This window comes from Dysidea avara, chromosome 1 (assembly GCF_963678975.1).
Source record: "Dysidea avara chromosome 1, odDysAvar1.4, whole genome shotgun sequence".
Lineage (NCBI taxonomy): Eukaryota > Metazoa > Porifera > Demospongiae > Dictyoceratida > Dysideidae > Dysidea > Dysidea avara.
In genome coordinates, this window is record NC_089272.1 from 36115315 (window position 1) to 36135584 (window position 20270).

At 39.0% G+C, this 20270-nt stretch overlaps 1 long non-coding RNA gene across 2 annotated transcripts; it reads right to left on the bottom strand.

Annotated features, from left to right (window-relative positions):
• Positions 1-787: 787 nt before the first annotated feature.
• LOC136263342 (uncharacterized) lies at positions 788-19704 on the bottom strand. Of its 2 annotated transcripts, XR_010704571.1 has the most exons (5): positions 19295-19704; positions 19159-19232; positions 18851-19108; positions 1556-1627; positions 788-1046 (listed from the first exon to the last, which is right to left on the bottom strand). It is a non-coding gene; the product is annotated as an uncharacterized lncRNA (long non-coding RNA). The 2 variants fall into 2 exon arrangements; XR_010704570.1 differs by having other exon boundaries at positions 18851-19704.
• Between the last annotated feature and the right edge of the window lie 566 nt (positions 19705-20270).

Genomic DNA, 20270 nt, shown 5'->3' on the forward strand with positions numbered 1-20270 from the left:
CGACATCAAAGGGAAGTTTCATTTTTTTTATAAATTATTATTATTTTTTTAATCGCATGCGGTTAGACGCAACCGCAGGTGTATGCCTTGCGTTCCTTTGTGCATTCCAAACATTGATTGCCCTGCTATCGCTTCAGTATTCACTCAATCGCCTCAAGATTCACATCATCGATTTCATCATACATGATTATCCTACACTCGTAATTTCAGCACCAAATGAAGTTTCAGTCGTCCTCAGTCGACCTAGAGGCCAAATATAAAACCCAGATTGTTGTTTTCCGCAATACTCGCTTGGCATGTAGGGCAATGTGTGTTTAAACTGTTCTAAAAGTTTCGTTTAGATTGAAACATATGTTTTCGAGAATGGCTAGTTTGAAATTTGAATTTAGTCGCCCCCACGTAATTTGCTCTCTAAGAATTTTACTCGGAATTTAAAGAATGACGCAGAGCATTTAAAGAATGACGCAGAGCACAACTGCGGTCACTGGGTAATGATGAACTGGCTTTTATATGTATGTATTTAATCAGTGCATAAAGCCACAAAGAAGTGTGCTGCCATAGATTATAGTCCACAGATATAATCTATGGTGCTGCATACCATTGTTCGGTTTTAACAAATTTAGTCGCCCCCACCGTGACATAATTTGTCCCTCTAAAGGCGCAGCTTAAAGAATGACACAATACAACTGCGGTTACCAGATTTTGACACAAGCTGCGAGTAATTAGCACATTAGCTAGCCAATTGTCACCATGCATTATTACATTTTATAGCATCCCCACACAAAAATTATACATGTAATTACAACATACAGAGGACACATGAATGCCAAACACTTTTCACAACAATAATGTAAGAATTGTACAATAATGACTGTAATATAACAGCTATGAAATGTTTTCCAGTGGCCCGCCATGGTAGCAAGTCTCACATGACGGTATGTATATTCATCCAATCCAAGCACAATGGGAGTAACACGTAAGTATGATGACAAGTTGGTATGACTCCATTTGTAGAATTCAGATGAGTGGGTGTGGCTCCAGTATGTCTAAACAGTTAACAAACATTCCTGTTATAAATACGTGCTAGAGTTGCAATATAATAGCATAGTATTTAAATGCAACAATATATAGTCTCCAATGCATCACTATCAAACAACGCTAAGTGGAGGATATTGTTGCATCTCTAGTATGTACACTCTATCAGTACAACCTGTCTTAATGGCCACCAGTATAGAAAGACAACCTCTCTTGAAAAGGCAATTCCAATTGAGAATTTATACACTGTTATCTGCTTATTGAGTGAAGGTGGCAATAAACAAGTTCCACCGTAATTTATACACATGATTTGATCTGTATATTCTGTCAGTGGATGAGATCCACTTGGCCAGGACAAAATGTGACCCAAATGTCTTGGATGATCCATACTCAACCCACTTATGACCCAGTGGCACAATGGAACTGAGTATAGAGAATACATTTATATTTATTTCTAAGATGTGTGGATGTGTGGACAAATTACAACACATTACATGTACATACAAGACATGCTACGTACTGTTTTAGCATTTCAAGTCACCACATTATGTACGGACCAGTCAACAATGCTTCATAGTGCCCATCAGTAAACCTGAAGAAAAGTTACGAAAAATAAAAATTCACATAAGTACAATGAAACCTCATTAATATGGCCAGCTGTGGAACCAAAAATTTGGCCTGAATAACAATATGAATGAGGTCATAAAGTACTGCTTAGCTATATTTGGGATCTACTAGAGGTGGCCAATATAATGAGGTGGTCTTATTAAAGAGGTGGCCGCTAAGTGAGGTTTCACTGTACATACAGTTCACAATGGTGAACAATATTAATGGTTAACAATATACACTGAAACCTGCAGGTCACTTGTGGAAGATTGCTCTCTACACAAAATGACACATTCAGAGATGGATGATACAGTAACACATTGTGACTTCAATACTCGTGATGTGTCACTGCTAGGCAGCAACCATATACACGGCACTGCCAATGCACAACATCGCACTTGCTTGTACACACAATTTTGCTCAAGATTTTACAAATTGATAATTAAGGGGTGTGGAAACTAGCTGCTCGCTCGAAAGACTGTGTGGCAGCTGTTTCCCTTCTGTACAAGTGGCCACCAAGACAGGTCCACTGTGGATGAAAGCCAGGCATTAGATATTTGGTATTTCATGTGTTGAAGGCATTCCAGGGCTTCCGGTAGTCTCAAATCTCACCACAGTTTAACTCAGGCAGTGTTGTGGTCACTGGAATGCTGTGTTATGTGAAAAATATATCCTATGGATAATGACTTCATCACTTTCTTCATCAGGAGCTTATAAGTACCAACAGTGAAACTTTTTACACTTTGGGCTGACAGCCAACTGCCTAAGTCTAAAGCAGTGCCTTTGGTGCTCTAACAGATTGGCTGCCCCCTTGCTGCCAGCACTCACTGTCTCATACGTTGTCACACACTAAATCCATCTCTATAGCCAGTTAGAACAGTATGCTTCTCTCTGATAGCAATAAACTCAAAATATTTATTGCTATCAGAGAATCTATACACATTGCTTTATTGAGAATTAAATTTGTGTGGCATTTATGAAGATGCTCACACACTTATAAACTAGCAGCACATAGTTCTCATTAACACTTTAACAATAACATTGTATTATCTGATTAGCTAATATGAATTTTACAACTTGCACACCTCGTACATGGCCGCATTATGATATCATTACTTTTTGTCGCAGTTAACTCTGCTTTACTTGGACGCGCACTTTTTTTACAGCTATAAGCTGTTTTTGGATGGGTATTGATTTACATTTGTGACATTTAAATATGGCAAAATAAGAAGAGCTGTCAGCTAGCAACGGTGGTACAGTGGTTAGGAACACTGCTCTTCAGGCTGGAGGTCTGTGGTTCGAGTGCCAGTTGTGACAAGTTTTATTTTCGTTTTCTGTACTTTTGGTGTCATATTTTTTCTAAGTTATAATGGTAACATACGAACTGTACCCAACGGCTTTTTATTACTTTGTGTCCACAGCCTTACGGCTGGCACGTGTAAAACTACCACCTTATCATGTGGCATGATAGCATTGTTGGACAATGTACAAATCTTGGTTGTAAGTAAGAAGCTGGTGAATAAGCTTCATTCAGTAGGCTTTCATGACTTCGTTGTGGCTAGGAGTTACTCATTGGATTACTAATGAGATCAAGACACACGGTAGTGTGTCGTGCGGCCCAAGAAGCCAGCGCGTAACACCCGTGAGTATATTGACAGGAAGAAAGAAAGCGCAATTTTCGCACCTCCGTAGCTCTGTGCTTTCTTTATGAAACAAGACGATTTTTGCTGTGGACATGCCCACCCAACTGCAGCACTCCACATTCCAAATTTGAGCGAAATCGCTTCACGCGTTCCCGAGATATGCGACTTCAAAAATTGGCTCAGTTCCTTCGTTTTTTTCTTCTTTTTCTTTTTCTTGTCGCACACTTATAAAAACTGCTATAAAACGCGAACGCCACATCCGATTGCCTTGAAATTTGGCACACAGAAGGGGGATAAAAAGGCGCATCTCGGTACCAACTTTGACTGGAATACGATAAACAGGCAAAGAGTTATGCGCGATTATTCACGAAAAATAACACCAATATGTTGTCACGCCTACAGGGTAAACCGCGTATGGGAAGAAGCTGAAAATCGGTGGGTGAATAGGTTAACTATTGAACCTCAAACCTTTTGTGGTTTGAAAGAAATCGAGCTAATAACCAGGAAGATACAACGAAAAAACCAACAGTGTGTAACAATTACGCAATCGAGATTAGGTAATAAAAAAACGACTGCTTGCCACGCCTACCAGATAAACCGCTTGGGGTAATGCTTTGAAAATCGTTGTACAGATGGAGTAAGGCCACTCCAATTGGTAATTATGTTTCTGGTCCACCGCCCGCATCCTTTTTAGGAGAATGTAAAATTTCAGAAATACATGGGTAAAATCCCCGCATCAGCTTTTTGAAAAACCTGGATTTCAGAAACAAATATTGGGCTGCAACAAGTATGCTAAATCTAACTATCTAAGTGTCAATTTGTATTTATTCGGCAATAAAAACCTGCAAGAAAATTGGGCCGAGTACATAGTACGGATCGATCTACTCTAATAGAACAGTCAGTAAATCACAAAAATACTCTAATTGAGCAGTCACTTCATTGTTGCTTTGTTGCTGAATTCCGCCCGCCCGCACCTAAAATTGATTTTCAAAGGACCAGAAACATAATTACCAATTAGAGTGGCCTAATCATCTTAGAAAGGCTCATCAATGGTGTAGAAGAATCAGACTTAAAGCCACGGAGTTATAACACGAAATCCAACTTGGTGCAGCAAGTGCGAGATCGAGATACTCTAATAGAGCAGTCATCCTAATAGAGCAGTCACCCTGAAGAGAATTCAAGAGATCAGCTAAAACAAGAAACCTGTATAGAGATGAGCTACACACAAGTCACCCTGTAGAGAGATCAGCTAGAAGAAGTTACCATGTAGGGAGTTCATGCAACTATGGAAAGAGATAGTTCAGCTAGAAGAAATCACCTTGTAGAGTTCAGCTACAAAGAAACCACCATGTAGAGAGTTCAGCTACAAACAAATCTCCCTGTAGAGAGATCAATAGAAGAAGTTATCTTGCAGAGAGTTCAGCTACAAAGAAACCATCATGTAGAGAGTTCAGCTACAAACAAATCTCCCTGTAGAGAGATTAGCTAGAAGAAGTTGCCTTGTAGAGAGTTCAGCTACAAAGAAAGCATCATGTAGAGAGTTCAGCTACAAAGAAAGCACCATGTAGAGAGTTTAGCTGCAAACAAATCACCCTGTAGATAGACCAGCTAGAAGAGGTCACCTTGTAGAGAGTTCAGCTACAAAGAATCCATCCTGTAGAGAGTTCAGCTACAAACAAATCTCGCTGTAGAGAGATCAGCTAGAAGAAGTTACCTTGTAGAGAGTTCAGCTTCAAACAAATCACCCTGTAGAAAGATCAGCTAGAAGAAGTCACCTTGTAGAGAGTTCAGTTACAAAGAAACCACCATGTAGAGAGCTCAGCTACAAACTAGTGACCTTGTAGAGACATCAGCTAGAAGAAGTTACCTTGTAGAGAGTTCAGCTACAAAGAAACCATTATTTAAAGAGCTCATCTGCAAACAAATCACCTGTACAGAATTCAGCTACAAACAAATTACCCTGTAGAAAGATGAGCTAGAAAAAGTTACCTTGTAGAGAGTTCAGTTACAAAGAAACTGCCATGTAGAGAATTCAGCTACAAACCAGTGACCCTGTAAAGACATCAGCTAGAAGAAGTTACCTTGAGAGAGTTCAGCTACAAAGAAACCATTATTTAAAGAGCTCAGCTGCAAACAAATTGCCTATACAGAATTCAGCTATAAACAAATCACCATGTAGAGAGATCAGCTAGAAGAAGTTACCTTGTAGAGAGTGAAGCTACAAACAAATCATCCTATTGAAAAACCAGCTAGAAGAAGTCACCTTGTAGAAAGTTCAGTTACAAAGAAACCACAATGTAGAGAGTTCAGCTACAAACTAGCCACCTTGTAGAGACATCAGCTAGAAAAGTTACCTTGTAGAGAGTTCAGTTACAAACAAATCTCCCTGTAGAGAGATCAGCTAGAAGAAATTACCTTGTAGAGAGTTCAGCTACAAAGAAACCATTCTGTAAAGAGCTCAGCTGCAAACAAATCACCTGTACAGAATTCAGCTTCAAACAAATCACCCTGTAGAGAGATCAGCTAGAAGATATTACCTTGTAGATAGTTCAGCTACAAACAAATCACCCTGTAGAAAGATCAGTTAGAAGAAGTTACCTTTTAGAGAGTTCAGCTACAAAGAAACCATTCTGTAAAGAGCTCAGCTGCAAACAAATCACCTGTACAGAATTCAGCTACAAACAAATCACCTGTAGAGAGTTCAGCTACAAACAAATCTCCCTGTAGAGAGATCAGCTAGAAGAAGTTAACTTGTAGAGAGTGAATCTACAAACAAATCACCCTATTGAAAGATCAGCTAGAAGAAGTCACCTTGTAGAAAGTTCAGTTACAAAAAGAAACCACCATGTAGAGAGTTCAGCTACAAACTAGTCACCTTGTAGAGACATCAGCTAGAAAAGTTACCTTGTAGAGAGTTCAGCTACAAAGAAACCATTCTGTAAAGAGCTCAGCTGCAAACAAATCACCTGTACAGAATTCAGCTACAAACAAATCACCCTGTAGAGAAATCAGCTAGAAGAAATTACCTTGTAGATAGTTCAGCTATAAACAAATCACCCTGTAGAAAGATCAGTTAGAAGAAGTTACTTTGTAGAGTGTTCAGCTACAAAGAAACCGTAAAGAGCTCAGCTGCAAACAAATCACCTGTACAGAATTCAGCTACAAACAAATCACCCTGTAGAGAGATCAGCTAGAAGAAATTACCTTGTAGAGAGTTCAGCTACAAAGAAACCATCATGTAGAGAGTTCAGCTGCAAAGAAATCACCACTGCCCAAATTTCAAGGCAATAACTCTTTCCAATCTGAAGTTATCAATTGTCAAAGTTGGCAAATTGGATGTGTGGAAGGCCCCTTTTCGCAAATCTGGTCACGTATGTATTATATGTGACTGGATTTACGAAAAAGGGTCTTCCACACACATCCAATTCTATGAACTTGAATGACCATACCTTTGTGCTCAAAGAAGATACTAACCTGAAATTTTATTCATGTATTAACCTATATCACTGTCCAAATTTCAAGGCAATACTATTTTCCTATCTGACATTATGAACTGCCAAAGTTCGTAAATTGGATGTGTGTGGAAGACCCCTTTTCGCAAATCCGGTCACATATATATAATTTGTACATTTACTGATAAAATATTTAAAGTACATCTACTTCATCTTTTCTTCTTCCTGTAGTAAAGAAAAAAAAACATAGGTTAAAAAAGTCCCAAAGCTGGCCATAGGCCGGCTTTGGGGTATACAAATACAAAAAGAAATGAAATCTAATTCAAAACAGCCAAGCTGTAAAAAAAGTGTGCGGCCCTCAGAAAGGCTATGGTAAAAAAAGATGTGAAATCCAAGGTGGCGGCCAAGAAATGGCTGTGATGGTAGGTTAAAGGTAAAAATTTTAATAACGACAATTCAGGTGAATTTTTGTGCCACTTCACAAAATTTACCTGAATTGTCATTATTAAATTTTTACCATTAACCTACCATCACAGCCATTTCTTGGCCGCCACCTTGGATTTCACATCTTTTTTCACCATAGCCTTTCTGAGGGCCGCACACTTTTTTTTACAGCTTGGCTGTTTTGGATTGAATTAGTATATAACTTTGTTACTTGTAGGTAATAATATTAGACTCCTTACAATAACTATCATACAGTACAATAGTACTGTATAGTAGGGGCAATGGTGGTGTGGGCGTGGTCCACGAAGAAAAATCTACCCAAATCATCTTCAGAAATCCTTCACGGCCATTTCACAGTATTGGTCAGGTATAAACAAGTTCAAATGTGTCTTCAGAACGACACAAAACGTTTCCGACGAGGTGCTACGAAATTTAAAAAAAAATTTATTTTAGAAAATTTTCTACTGCCTCACTGCCTGCCTCACCGATGCGTTCAGTCAAGCGTAGTGGAAAATTGGCTACAACTACAGCCTTGCTTCTTTGGCGAAACGCTTCGAATTTTGTGGAGAAAACACCTTTCACAATATTAAATACCTACAATGTGTGCACTACTGTCTTACTGTTTTATCTTTGATCCTTCTTTATCGTGGTCATCTCTCATGGGTACGGCTTCCATCAAAGCACGCACACCACAGCACCCCAACATATTGGAATAAACATGTAGCATAATTGTAGCAAGCATGTAATTTTAATGTTGGGATACACCTTGGGATATGCTACAGCCTGTTCAACATCGCCACTACACGCGTAAGCCGGATTAGAGTGTTTGCTTTGGCTCGAAAGTGGTTTCTTTTCCAAGTTTAAAAACTGGTTGTATGTGGCGCCTCTCTACAGACTTTATGGGTAGCTTCCCCAGAGCACTTTTCAGGCATACTACAACTGAAAAACACCATAGTAGGCCTCATAAGCTCGCGTATCTCGTCATCTAGAAAGTGGGCATGATCCGTACTTCCGCAAACTAAAAGTAAGAGCAGCCCTGAGGCTTTGTTGAGAGAATTAGTGGAAAATAATACTGTAGACACACTATAAAACAGTTGAAAAGATACTTCTGTCGGTAATGTGTTGTTTAAAGCGGTAGGTTAAAAATCTGCATCCTTAGGAACGTTTAGCTGTGTATTTCGAGAATTGCAGAGGGGGGACTACTAAGTACGGTTATTCAATAAAAATTCACAAAAAGTACACAAACAAGTGCAAGACAAAATTTGGAATTTTCCATATGAGTAGGGACTGCAACAATAAAAAGCACTGAAACAAGCCGCTGAGACAAAACACAACTGAATATTGTATTTTAATCCCTACTTTAGCCTGCTATGATGTACGGTTAAAGTAGGGATTAAAATGCAATCATTCAGTTGTGTTTTGTCTCAGCAGCTTGTTTCAGTGCTTTTTAATGCTGCAGTCCCTACTCATATGGAAAATTCCAAATTTTTTCTTGCTCTTCTATTACTTAGATGTCGGGTTATATTACCTATTTTTAGCGTATTTCATTATATTACTTAGTAACCACAAAAGTAATAATTACTGTATTATGTAATGCGTTACCCCCAACACTGTATTTTCCTTTGGAACCATATCCTGTATTCTATTTTGTCTCTCTCCCGTATTCCAATGTTTCGCCATGCTATTTGCTGTCACCTGTGTAATGTTGTTGTGCTTTTCATTACCTTTGTAATTGTTGTTGCCGTCATGTGTTTTTATTGGTGCTGTTTTAGTATATTTATTTTTGTTTTGTATGTTTTGTTGTAATAGCTATTATACTAAGCTGTAAGTCTGATTTTGCGATCTGGGAAGCACCCTTGTGCAGGCCTGACGCCTTTTGGTGAACCCTGTCTTTAGATGATGATAATAATAATAATGTCTTTTATTGATGGTTTCACGTGGCCACACTCAGTGATTTTTTCTCATGCAGGGTGGCTTGATTTTCAACAAGCACCCATTCGAAAAAGGGTCTGCATGGTCCCAGGTCCAGAATTAATGGATTTAACCGGGAGACTGGAACAATGCTGTATAGCCAAAATATTTTGAGGGGGGGGGGATTTTTGCTGATTTCGTGGTTTTGGGTGGTACTAGCAAAATTTAAACTTTTAAATATTTAGACCTCCATATAATCTAATACATTTTGGGAGTGTTTGCACATCCCAGAAATTTTTATTTTTAGTGAAATTGTTCAACCTGAAAAATTTGCCACTTGAAATATTTAGGCTATATGTAAGATTAATGAACAGGTGCTTATGGGGAAAATGTTTTAATCAATCAGGACTTGCCAATGCATGGCTTTCAGTGCTTACATACTATAAAACATTAATAAATAAAATCGTATTTCAGCTGGGGAAGGAAGCATCCAGCAGGTAAGTCTACAGAGACAGCACAATGAACAAATTGTATCGCATGCTAGACAGGTTTCGAGATAAAACTCGCTTGCAATGGTTTCTGTTACTTTTCCTGTTGGCTAGTCTAGTGTGCAGGGGCGTAGCCAGATTTTTGGTGATGCCAGGGCCTAGTTGTAAGCTAGACCAAAAGAAAGTTGAGTGGAATGTTCTTGGGGGAAGTCCTAGGTGCTTTCCCTTAGACCACGTCTGAATGAAAATGATGCATACACAAAATGTGCCCTTAGGCAGTAACATTAAAAGGTGCTGTTTGTGCATCTAACTAGCTAAAACCTACACACAGCTATTTATGCAGCTTATAGAAACTATAAACCTATTGTAGCTAATATTAACTTAATCTTCACTTCCAAACCATGACAGCCAACTTCAAATTTTTTAGCACGAGAGAATCCTCCACACTCCGAGTAGTTTAGTTGTCAATATTTCCTTCCGGGTATGCATTATTCTCGCTCGGCCCTCCTGTTGATGGTCAATAACTTTAGACTTAGCTTGTACTCCAATGTATTCGAGACATCACGTGCCCACAACATGTGACAAATAAACAAACCATTGATCAGATAAATATATACATCATCTATTCACAGTCTGTGCTCACCTGACACATCAAGACACACGATAGTGTGTCATGCGGCCCAAGAAGCCGGCGCACCACACCGTGAGTATATTGACAGGAAGAAAGAAAACGTCATTTTCACACATTTGTATCTCGGTGATACCTCATCCGATTGGAACCAAATTTGCTGCAGAGTTTCCCGCCAGCTAGGGAAATCTACATTCCAAATTTGAAGGAAATCACTAAAGCCATTTCCGAGATACGAGTGGCCAAAGTTTCGTTTTTTATTCTTCGTTTTTTTTCTTCTTCGTCTTTTTGCACACTTGCAAAAATTGCTATAAACGCAAACGCGTACTCTGATCGCCTTGAAATTTGGCACACAGAAGGGGAGTACAAAGGCGAATCCTAGCATCAAATTTGGTGCAAATCCGGTGAATGATTCAGGAGTTATGACCGATTATTCGCGTAAAACAAGATCGATTTGTTGTCACGCCTACAGGGTAAACCGCTACATGGAATGAGTTGAAAATTGCTATGTAGATGGAGTAACTATCGTAGGAGTGCCTTTTGGTGGTTTGAAAGGAATCGAGATTAAGACCATGGAGATATGACACAAAACCCAACCTGTGTCACAATTACGCGATCGATTTTTATGAATAAGAAAGTATTAGTTATCACGCCTACTAGGCAAACCGCTTAGAGCAATGAGCTGAAAATCGGTGTATAGCTGGAATAATCTTCATTGAAAGTCCTTGCAGTAGTATAGAAGAATTGGATTACAAACCACTGAGTTATGATTCGAAAGCCAACTCCGTGTAACAAATGCGAGATCGAGATACTCTAATAGAACAGTCACCCTAATAGAGCATTCAGCTAATTTATTTACTCCATTATAGAATTCTATTACCATATTCTGTAGGGAGTTCAGCTGCAAACAGTTAATCTTATAGACAGTTCAGCAAGAAGCAAGTCACCCTATAGAGAGTTCAGCTACAAATATATCGCTGTAGTGATTCATTACATTGCAAGTCACACTGAAGAGAGTTCAGCTATAAACAAGTCATGCACCCTGTAGAGAGTTCGGCTACACTCTCTAGAGAATTCAGCTGCAAACAAGTCACTGTGGAGAGAGTTCAGCTACAAAGAAACTATCCTGTAAAGAGTTCATCTATACAAACAAGTTACCCTATAGAGATCACCTGCAAACAAGTAACCCTGAAGAGAGTTCAGCTACAGACAAGTCACTTTATAGTTTATACAGTGTTCAGCCACAAGTAAGTCACTCTGTAGAGAATTCAGCTACAAATAAGTCACTCTGTAGAGAATTCAGCTACCACCAAGTCACTCTGTAAAGAATTTTGCTACAAACAAGTCACTGTGTAGAGAGTTCAGCAACCAAAATACTACTCTGTAAAGAGTTCAGCTATACAAACAAGTTACTCTGTAGAGAGATCAGCTAGAAACAAGAGAGAGTTCAGCTAGAAGAAGTCACCCTGTAGAGAACTCAGCTGCAAAGAAACCCTGTAGAGAGATCAACTACAAACAAATCACCCTCCAGAGCATTCAGCTATAAACAAATCACCCTATAGAAAGTTCAGGTACAAACAAATCACCCTATATACAGTTCAGCTACAAAAAAAATCACTCTGTATAGAGAGTTAAGCTACAAAGAAGTTATGCTACAGTGAGATCAGTTTGAAACAAGAGGTTTCAGCTACAAACAAATTAACCTGTAGAGAGTTCAACTATGAACAGATCATCCTGTAGATAGTTCAGCTAGATACAAGTCACCCTATAGAGAGATCAGCTAGAGGAAGTCACCTTGTATATAGAGAGATCAGCTAGAAAAAGTTGCCTTGTAGAAAGTTCAGTAACAAAAGAAACCATCCTTTAGAGAGTTCAGCTACAAACAAATCACCCTTTAGAGAGTTCAGCTGCAAACAAATCACCCTGTAGAGAGTTCAGCTACAAACAAATCAACCTGTAGAGAGATCAGCTCGAGGAAGTCACCTTGTAGAGGGATCAGCTAGAAACAAGTCACCTTGTAGAGAGTTCAGGTACAAAGAAACCACCATGTAGACAGTTCAGCTGCAAACATATCGCCTGTATAGAGTTCACACAGCTAGAAACAAATCACCCTGTAGAGAGATCAGCTAGAAGAGGTCACCTTGTAGAGAGTTCAGCTACAAAGAAACCATCATGTAGAGAGTTCAGCTGCAAACAAATCACACTGTAGAGAGTTCAGCTACAAAAAGATCACCCTGTAGAGAGTTCAGCTAGAAGAAGTCACCTTGTAGAGAGTTCAGCTACAAAGAAACCATCGTGTAGAGAGTTCAGCTACAACGAAATCACCATGTAGAGAGTTTAGCTGCAAACAAATAACCTGTAGAGAGTTCGGCTAGAAACAAATCACCCTGTAGAGAGATCAGCTAGAAGAGGTCACCTTGTAGAGAGTTCAGCTACAAAGAAACCGCCATGTAGAGAGTTCAGCCTCAAACAAATCACCGTGTAGAGAATTCAACTACAAACAAATTTCCCTGTAGAGGGATCAGCTAGAAGAAGTTACCTTATAGAGAGTTCAGCTACAAAGAAACCGCCATGTAGAGAGTTCAGCCTCAGACAAATCACCATGTAGAGAATTCAACTACAAACAAATCGCCCTGTAGAAGGATCAGCTAGAAGAGGTCACCTTGTAGAGAGTTCAGCTACAAAGAAACCATCATGTAGAGAGTTCAGCTACAAAGAAATCACCTTGTAGAGAGTTCAGCTAGAAGAAGTCACCTTGTAAAGAGTTCAGCTACAAAGAAACCACTATGTAGAGAGTTTAACTGCAACAAATCACCAGTAGATAGTTCAGCTAGAAACACATCACCCTGGAGAGAGATCAGCTAGAAGAGGTCATCTTATAGTGAGTTCAGCTACAAAGAAACCACCACATAAAGAGGTCAGCTGCAAATAAATCACTTGTTGAGAGTTCAGCTACAAACAAATCCCCCTGTAGAGGGATCAGCTAGAATAAGTCACCTTGTAGAGAGTTCAGCTACAAAGAAACCATCATATAGAGTTCAGCTACAAAGAAATCACCCTGTAGAGAGTTCAGCTAGAAGAAGTCACCTTGTAGAGAGTTCAGCTACAAAGAAACCATCATGTAAAGAGTTCAGCTGCAAACAAATCACCCTGTAGAGAGTTCAGCTACAAAAAGATCACCCTGTAGAGAGTTCAGCTAGAAGAAGTCACCTTGTAGAGAGTTCAGCTACAAAGAAACCATCATATAGAGAGTTCAGCTACAAAGAAAGCACCCTGTAGAAAGATCAGCTAGAAGAAGTCACCTTGTAGAGTGTTCAGTTACAAAGAAACCATCATGTAGAGAGTTCAGCTACAAACAAATCACCCTGTAGAGAGTTCAGCTACAAAAAGATCACCCTGTAGACAGTTCAGCTAGAAGAAGTCACCTTGTAGAGAGTTCAGCTACAAAGAAACCATCGTGTAGAGAGTTCAGCTACAAAGAAACCACCATGTAGAGAGTTTAGCTGCAAACAAATCACCTGTAAAGAGTTCATCTAGAAACAAATCACCCTGTAGAGAGATCAGCTAGAAGAGGTCACCTTATAGATAGTTCAGCTACATTTCAAGTCACCCAGTAGAGAGATCAGCTGCAAAATAATATCCTGTGGGGAATAATGGGCATGTAATAAATATATGTATATAATTTGTATAATTACTAATAAAATCAAAAATAATTGTAGTATTAAAAATCTTCTTTAAGTTCTTTTCTTCTTCCTGTGGTAAAGAAAAAACACATGGGTTAAAAAACCCCCAAAGCCAGCCATTGGCCGGCTTTACAGTATACAAATACAAAAAGAAGTGATATCTAATCAAAAACAGCCAAGCTGTAAAAAAAGGTGCGGCCCCCAAAAAGGTCATGGTGAAAAAAGATGTGAAATCCAAGGTGGCGGCCAAGAAATGGCTGTGATGGTAGGTTAATGGTAAAAATTTTAATAACGACAATTCAGGTGAATTTGGTGCCAAGACCAAGCGGCACAAAATTCATCTGAATTGTCGTTATTAAAATTTTTACCATTAACCTACCATCACAGCCATTTCTTGGCCGCCACCTTGGATTTCACATCTTTTTTCACAATGGCCTTTTTGGGGGCCGCACCTTTTTTTACAGCTTGGCTGTTTTTGATTAGATATATAACACCACAAGTTTATTGCAGCTGCTGCCTTGTAATATGTCTGCCTCAACCAATCAACACTCTTTCGCCATTTCCACCATGCATCACTTGCGCTACTGATCATGTGATGCAATAGTTTCGATGATTTGTTCAGCATTAATGCAATGCGACCCTCAAGAGTAGTACAGAGGAACGCTAGTGTGCAAGTAGCTACTGGACAGCTCCAGGGCTGTACAAGATTTGATGTGATTTTTAGGTTTAAAGATTCTGCCTTTTGAAGGGGGGGGGGGATTCATCCGACCCGATCCCCCTCCTGGCTACAGCCCTTGATCTTCTCCCCTCCACCAACTCCACCTCCTTATTTATAACTACATACGTAGCTTGCTACACTGCTTCTCTGAATACTGAGGCTGATTTATCTCGATCTGACTGTTCTATTAGAGTAGAATTACTGATGCCCGGGCCTGGGCCCGGGTGGCCCGGGTTCTGGCTACGCCCATGCTAGTGTGGTTGCTCCTTTGATTAGAAATTAAAGGTATGGTATGTATAACATCATGTACTTTTACAGAAGTTCTAATAGTTCTTGCCACAACAATAACAAGCGAAATCATGTGCACAAGATTTCGACCAATCAAATGGATTAAAATTTATTTTTGAAATTCAAACTACAATTAAGGCATACGACTATTTGTTGATGCACAAGAACTATTATTACAAGAATCAGTGCAACCAATCGGATCACTTGGTTTTGAATTAATGAATCTAATGTTGGTATTGCTAAATTTAATGCATAACTTGTGTGAAATTTTCTCGTGTACGTGACCCAATTTTTGAAACCATCCTTTTTGGTACATTGGTCAATTTTCTCTTTTATAGCTAAAATGAGGCACTGGGTGTTTATCTATCTTTTGTTAAAATTTCAGCAATTTTACTGTCTAATACATTACAACTAACTTCTCATAGTAATACATTAAGTTCTGTGAGTGATTAAGTATGACAAATGATGACAAATCACTTTGGTTACAAATAATACTTTTCCAACCATCTGTGACCGTCTCAGCAAAAACCCATCTAGTTTGCACAAGCATGCGTTTTGAGAAAAATGAAATTTTAAAATTGATAAAATTACGCATGTTATAAAGAAAGTTTTATGCAAGTTTTAATCGAGCCATTACTCAGGAAAGAAAGTCTTAAATCGATTAAACTATTACACCATCTTATTCACCTACTCATGGGGAGTTCGTAAATTTTTGTTTTTTTCCAGCCCCTTGCATGTCACGTGTGTTTGTTTACAATGCAGTAGATGTAAACAAAATTGTCACCATTTTTTCTGTTAAACTGCCTTCATACACCTATGCACAAGTGACTGCAGGGCTAAAACTATACCTTGGTTGATCTGCCAATCCATGGTGAACATTGTAAACCAAATCCCATCCCAACTCTGTAGACTAATCCGAATGGAAGTTATGGCTGTGAATGTAAGCGCCTGTAGTTTATTTTTAGTATAGTCACTGTACTAATTGATTTCCTTTCTCTTCCTACTATCTAGCGCTGTAATTCCAAAACTACTCACCATAATCGACTGAAACTTTGGTGAACCATTCTATGAACAATGCAGATAATGCTGATAAAATAAAAGGAAATTTGAAAGTTATGCATACTAGATGAGTTTTTGCTGAGATGGTCACATATACAAAGAGACTTCTGATAGTTAAATCGAGTGTTTTTGGTCCTTTTCTTCATATAAATGACATGTATCATTGCCTAAATACTTACTTTTAACCATTCCATCACCTGAACAAATCACATCATTTGTAAGTTAATTGGTGTCCCATTCCTTGTGAAATTACTACATAGTCTGATAAAATCACCAATATCTCCTAGCAGAAAGACGCTTTGGGTGTGAAACTTCACAGTAAGAAGGATTAATAATTGCTTTATATAATAAATGTGCAAAAAAATTAATTTAAAAAAATTGCTGAAGTTTTCATTTGAGTTTTTCTGCAATTTTTGTGTGTACTCAAAAGGATGGTTTTCCAAAATTGTGTCACATAATAATTAATAACTTGCAAAACCTTAAACCAAAAAGTTGCTAATACAATAAATTATAAAGAATGAAACCATTTATGTAGTGCATCAGACCAATCACACTAAACAGTACATAAATCAAAACAGGTCATCACTTGTTAAAATAATCTCACTTAGAGATCGACAGGCACAACAGCTGGGAGACCAACTCCATCATCAATACCTGTGCCAGATCTCCAACTCACCCGCGATCCTCTCAAAAAAGGTGCTCAGTTCAGATGACAGCAAATGACACCCATGCCCTAATCCAGCCCAACACCTCACTATAGCTCTTTCCCCCATCTAACTGACAGTTTCCTAGCCAAACAGTGCAGACACAAAACAGCCTCATACCCCATTGCACCATCAACTGACACAAAAAATGGTGAAAAAAAGAGGTATGATGCTCCTCAGCAGCATGTTCTATATTTACACTTCTTTTCCTCTTCTGCAGAAGCCAGCACATCAGTGACAGAATGATGGACATATGAAGGGGCATCAACTTCAGTCACACAAACATCAAGAAGTGCTTCAGTCTGAGGTATCCACGCACCATGAGCACCAAGATCAGCAATCAATGCAGGAGTATTAGCATCACCACAATGCACAACAAGTTCACGAATCACATCCTTGTAAGCTAGGGTAGCCAGATCACCCAATACATCCCTTACCGCATTATGTTGCTGTATAACCAAGCCCCCTCTACGTCAATCCATGCATGAGAAACACTAAAAACTGCACCGCAACCATCACAAGAATGAGGCATCATTATCATAGGCCTATGGTAATGAAGTGACAGAGCATCACGAAACTGCTGAGGAGACAAGTCAAAATGATGATGAGCAAAACTGTCAAACAGCCAGATGTTTGAAAATCAACAGCTCTTTGAACAGATCAATGGGCTGGCAAAGACAGAGAAGGCAGTACCGAAGTCAAAGTTGCCTGGATACATTCCTCCTTTCTCTTTAACATGTCATGGTGAACCCTATCTAACTGATCTAAATGTGCAGCAACAATGTAGTGCTACAGCATTATTTAATCATCCAGTAGGTCAAAGTCTGTTGTCAATGTTTGCAAAGCACTCAAAATCTCACTAAATCTTTTTACCAAGGGTTTCACAGCATATGCAAGCACTCTAATGAGTCTCCGACAATTTGTGCAAAGACCATACCTGTGAAACCTTCCATCTACATATTGCATGTACACCTTGAGCTGGGCTCTCAAAACATGACAGAAGTACACAAGTTCTTGGAATTGGTTTAATTTGTTTGGTACTGCATAAATATTTTGACATCATTTGAAATCTTTTATTTAATGTCTGACTCATTATTTATTAGAGATGGTCTGATACCACTTTTACTGATACTTCCGATACAAGCATTTGTACTCAAATTATCTGCCGATACTGATTCCGATACTAAGCATTGAAGCCTAGACAAGTTTATTATAGAAATTTCACTGTTGTGATTAAGGCTCAAATGAATAGTGGTTTACTGTATTCGAATATTCGCTCAGCTCTAACGAAATTAGTCGAATAGTTGGTATAAGGTTTCATTGCAATTCAGTAATTAAGGAGGCCACTACCAAGAAGCCTACAAATAATCACAAACAGCTTTGTGGCTTTGTATGAATAACTTTACTAAGAAAGAGATGCCATAATTCCCTTTCAGAAAAGATTATCACAGCGATACTTTGATAGAAAGTGATTGTAACAAAGTGACCTTCAGTGCAGGCCACTGTAAAGCTTTAATAATAATAATAATAATAATAGTAGAAGTACCTGCATGAAGTAAGCCACAAATTCTGGCTTGCGCTTATGGCGATTCACGTTGGAATTAGTACATCTTCACCAATTAGTGGCTGCCTAATTCTATTACTACTCTTGGCTCTATCGCCATAGTTCTTTCCTTTTTGTTACTTTCATTAGCATCGCCTTCCGCTTCGTTAATTACTGACAGCTAATCACGTGTCACCATATATTTTTAAAAAATTATTGTGGGTTGCGCTACTTCTTTTCCTTACAACCAACGCTATCGCGTTTACTCGAAAAAGCTGTGGTACCGTGGAAAGTCATCTTAAACGGTACCCTAAAAGGCAAGACTTACAGTTTACTAGGTTATTTTTCTTGTTTTGTTGCTTGTCTAGCGTGGCGGGCATTGATTAGAATACAGCTGCTTCGCAGAAGATGGAGACTCAAACGGGAGATACACTGCAGGAAGAAGGTACGCCCATGTCATCTGCTGCTAAGAGGACCCACCGAATCATTTATTATCCAACAAAGTAAGAAAATTGATGTGTGTGGCCATTTTAACGAGAAGTGTGTTGCTGAAAGTAAGGCTATATTGTGTGATTTTTGTCACTCTTGGACACATGCATCCTGTGAGGGTCTAAAAGACGAACAGTATAATCAATTAACACAGCTTACCTCACGAGTAGAGAACATCTCTTATTATTGTAATCTCAACCAGTGTGCAGTTGCTCATAAAAAGCTTTTGTATGAATGTCTCTGCAAAGTTACTCTGAGCGAAGATGTCCTTTCCATCAATATAGCATGTGGGCACAAACTACATCCCATAACATGCTGTGTCTCTCTGCGAGTTCCGTTTCCAACTTTGATGTTGATAGCTCCTTATAATTATGTGTCGAAGACATGGCCGCCTAGAGCGAGGAGTGTACGCGTCTTCTGTAATAAAAGGATGCATGGTTATCACTGATTCGCTATACTTGGCTTACCTTGTAAGGCTGTCACTGATCGACAATTGACGTTCGTTTCAGCCAGTTCGGCGGTGGCACTTCGAAGATATTCACTGTGGAGATGAACGCATATATAATTTATCCCGCTCCTCAATATTTTTATAAGCTTGCGCACTTCCAGACTTCGAGGGCCCCACTCATCAGCACTGTTTTAAGTGCAAACGAATTTTTGTGGTTATACAAACGTCACACACCGGATGTTTATCTAGTTGTGTATCTTATGTCCAAATTTGGAAGTACTGGCCTTTTCTATGGTGACGATATGAATGTTTCGAGCAGATGGCGCAACTTTCCCCTGTAGTAAAAAGATCATAACGGATTACGCTACGAAGTACAATATACTCCAACTACTAGAACAATTCATTGTGAGTTCTTATGCTAAGTTTCAGACGTCTAGGGACTTGGGTGTTGAAGTTAGAGCGTTGTGAACAAACTCGCTTATATCAAGAAAGTACCGAAAAAAAACTTCGGTAACGCCCGTTTATGGCAATATATTAGCTATTCGATAATAAAGGGTTAATTAATTAAAGCGGAGCAAGATAACCGACACCGCATTATTTCTGAAGTTTCTACAAAGATTGGCGCACTTCAGTCTCAAAATGTAACCCTTCAAGGTCAGCTCCAGTCCGCATCTGAAACATTTACGAAAGTGTCAAACACAAAACCCCTCACAACCCCTGAACCTCCTGCCCTGTCAGCAAACGCAATCACTGATGAATTGGCTGATAGAAAACGGAGAGAAGCTAATGTTGTAGTGTATAACCTTCCAGAATTGCCTGACAAGTCAAGTGATAGATCCCAGTTTATCGATCTCTGCAACACTGTCTTCAGTATTAAAGTGAGAATAGTTAAGTCACTAAGACTAGGTAAACGGAAAGACAGCAAACCAAGACCTTTTCTTATCACAATGGAAAGCATACAAGACAAGGAGATTGTTACTTCCAATTCTTACATTTTGCGTCGTCATGAACTATATAAAACTGTCTTCGTTTCACCTGACATGACCAAATATCAAAGAAGTAAACATAAGCAATTAGTGGAAGAACTCAAATGAAGAAGAGTTAAGGTGGCGGTAACCGCAAAATTATTAA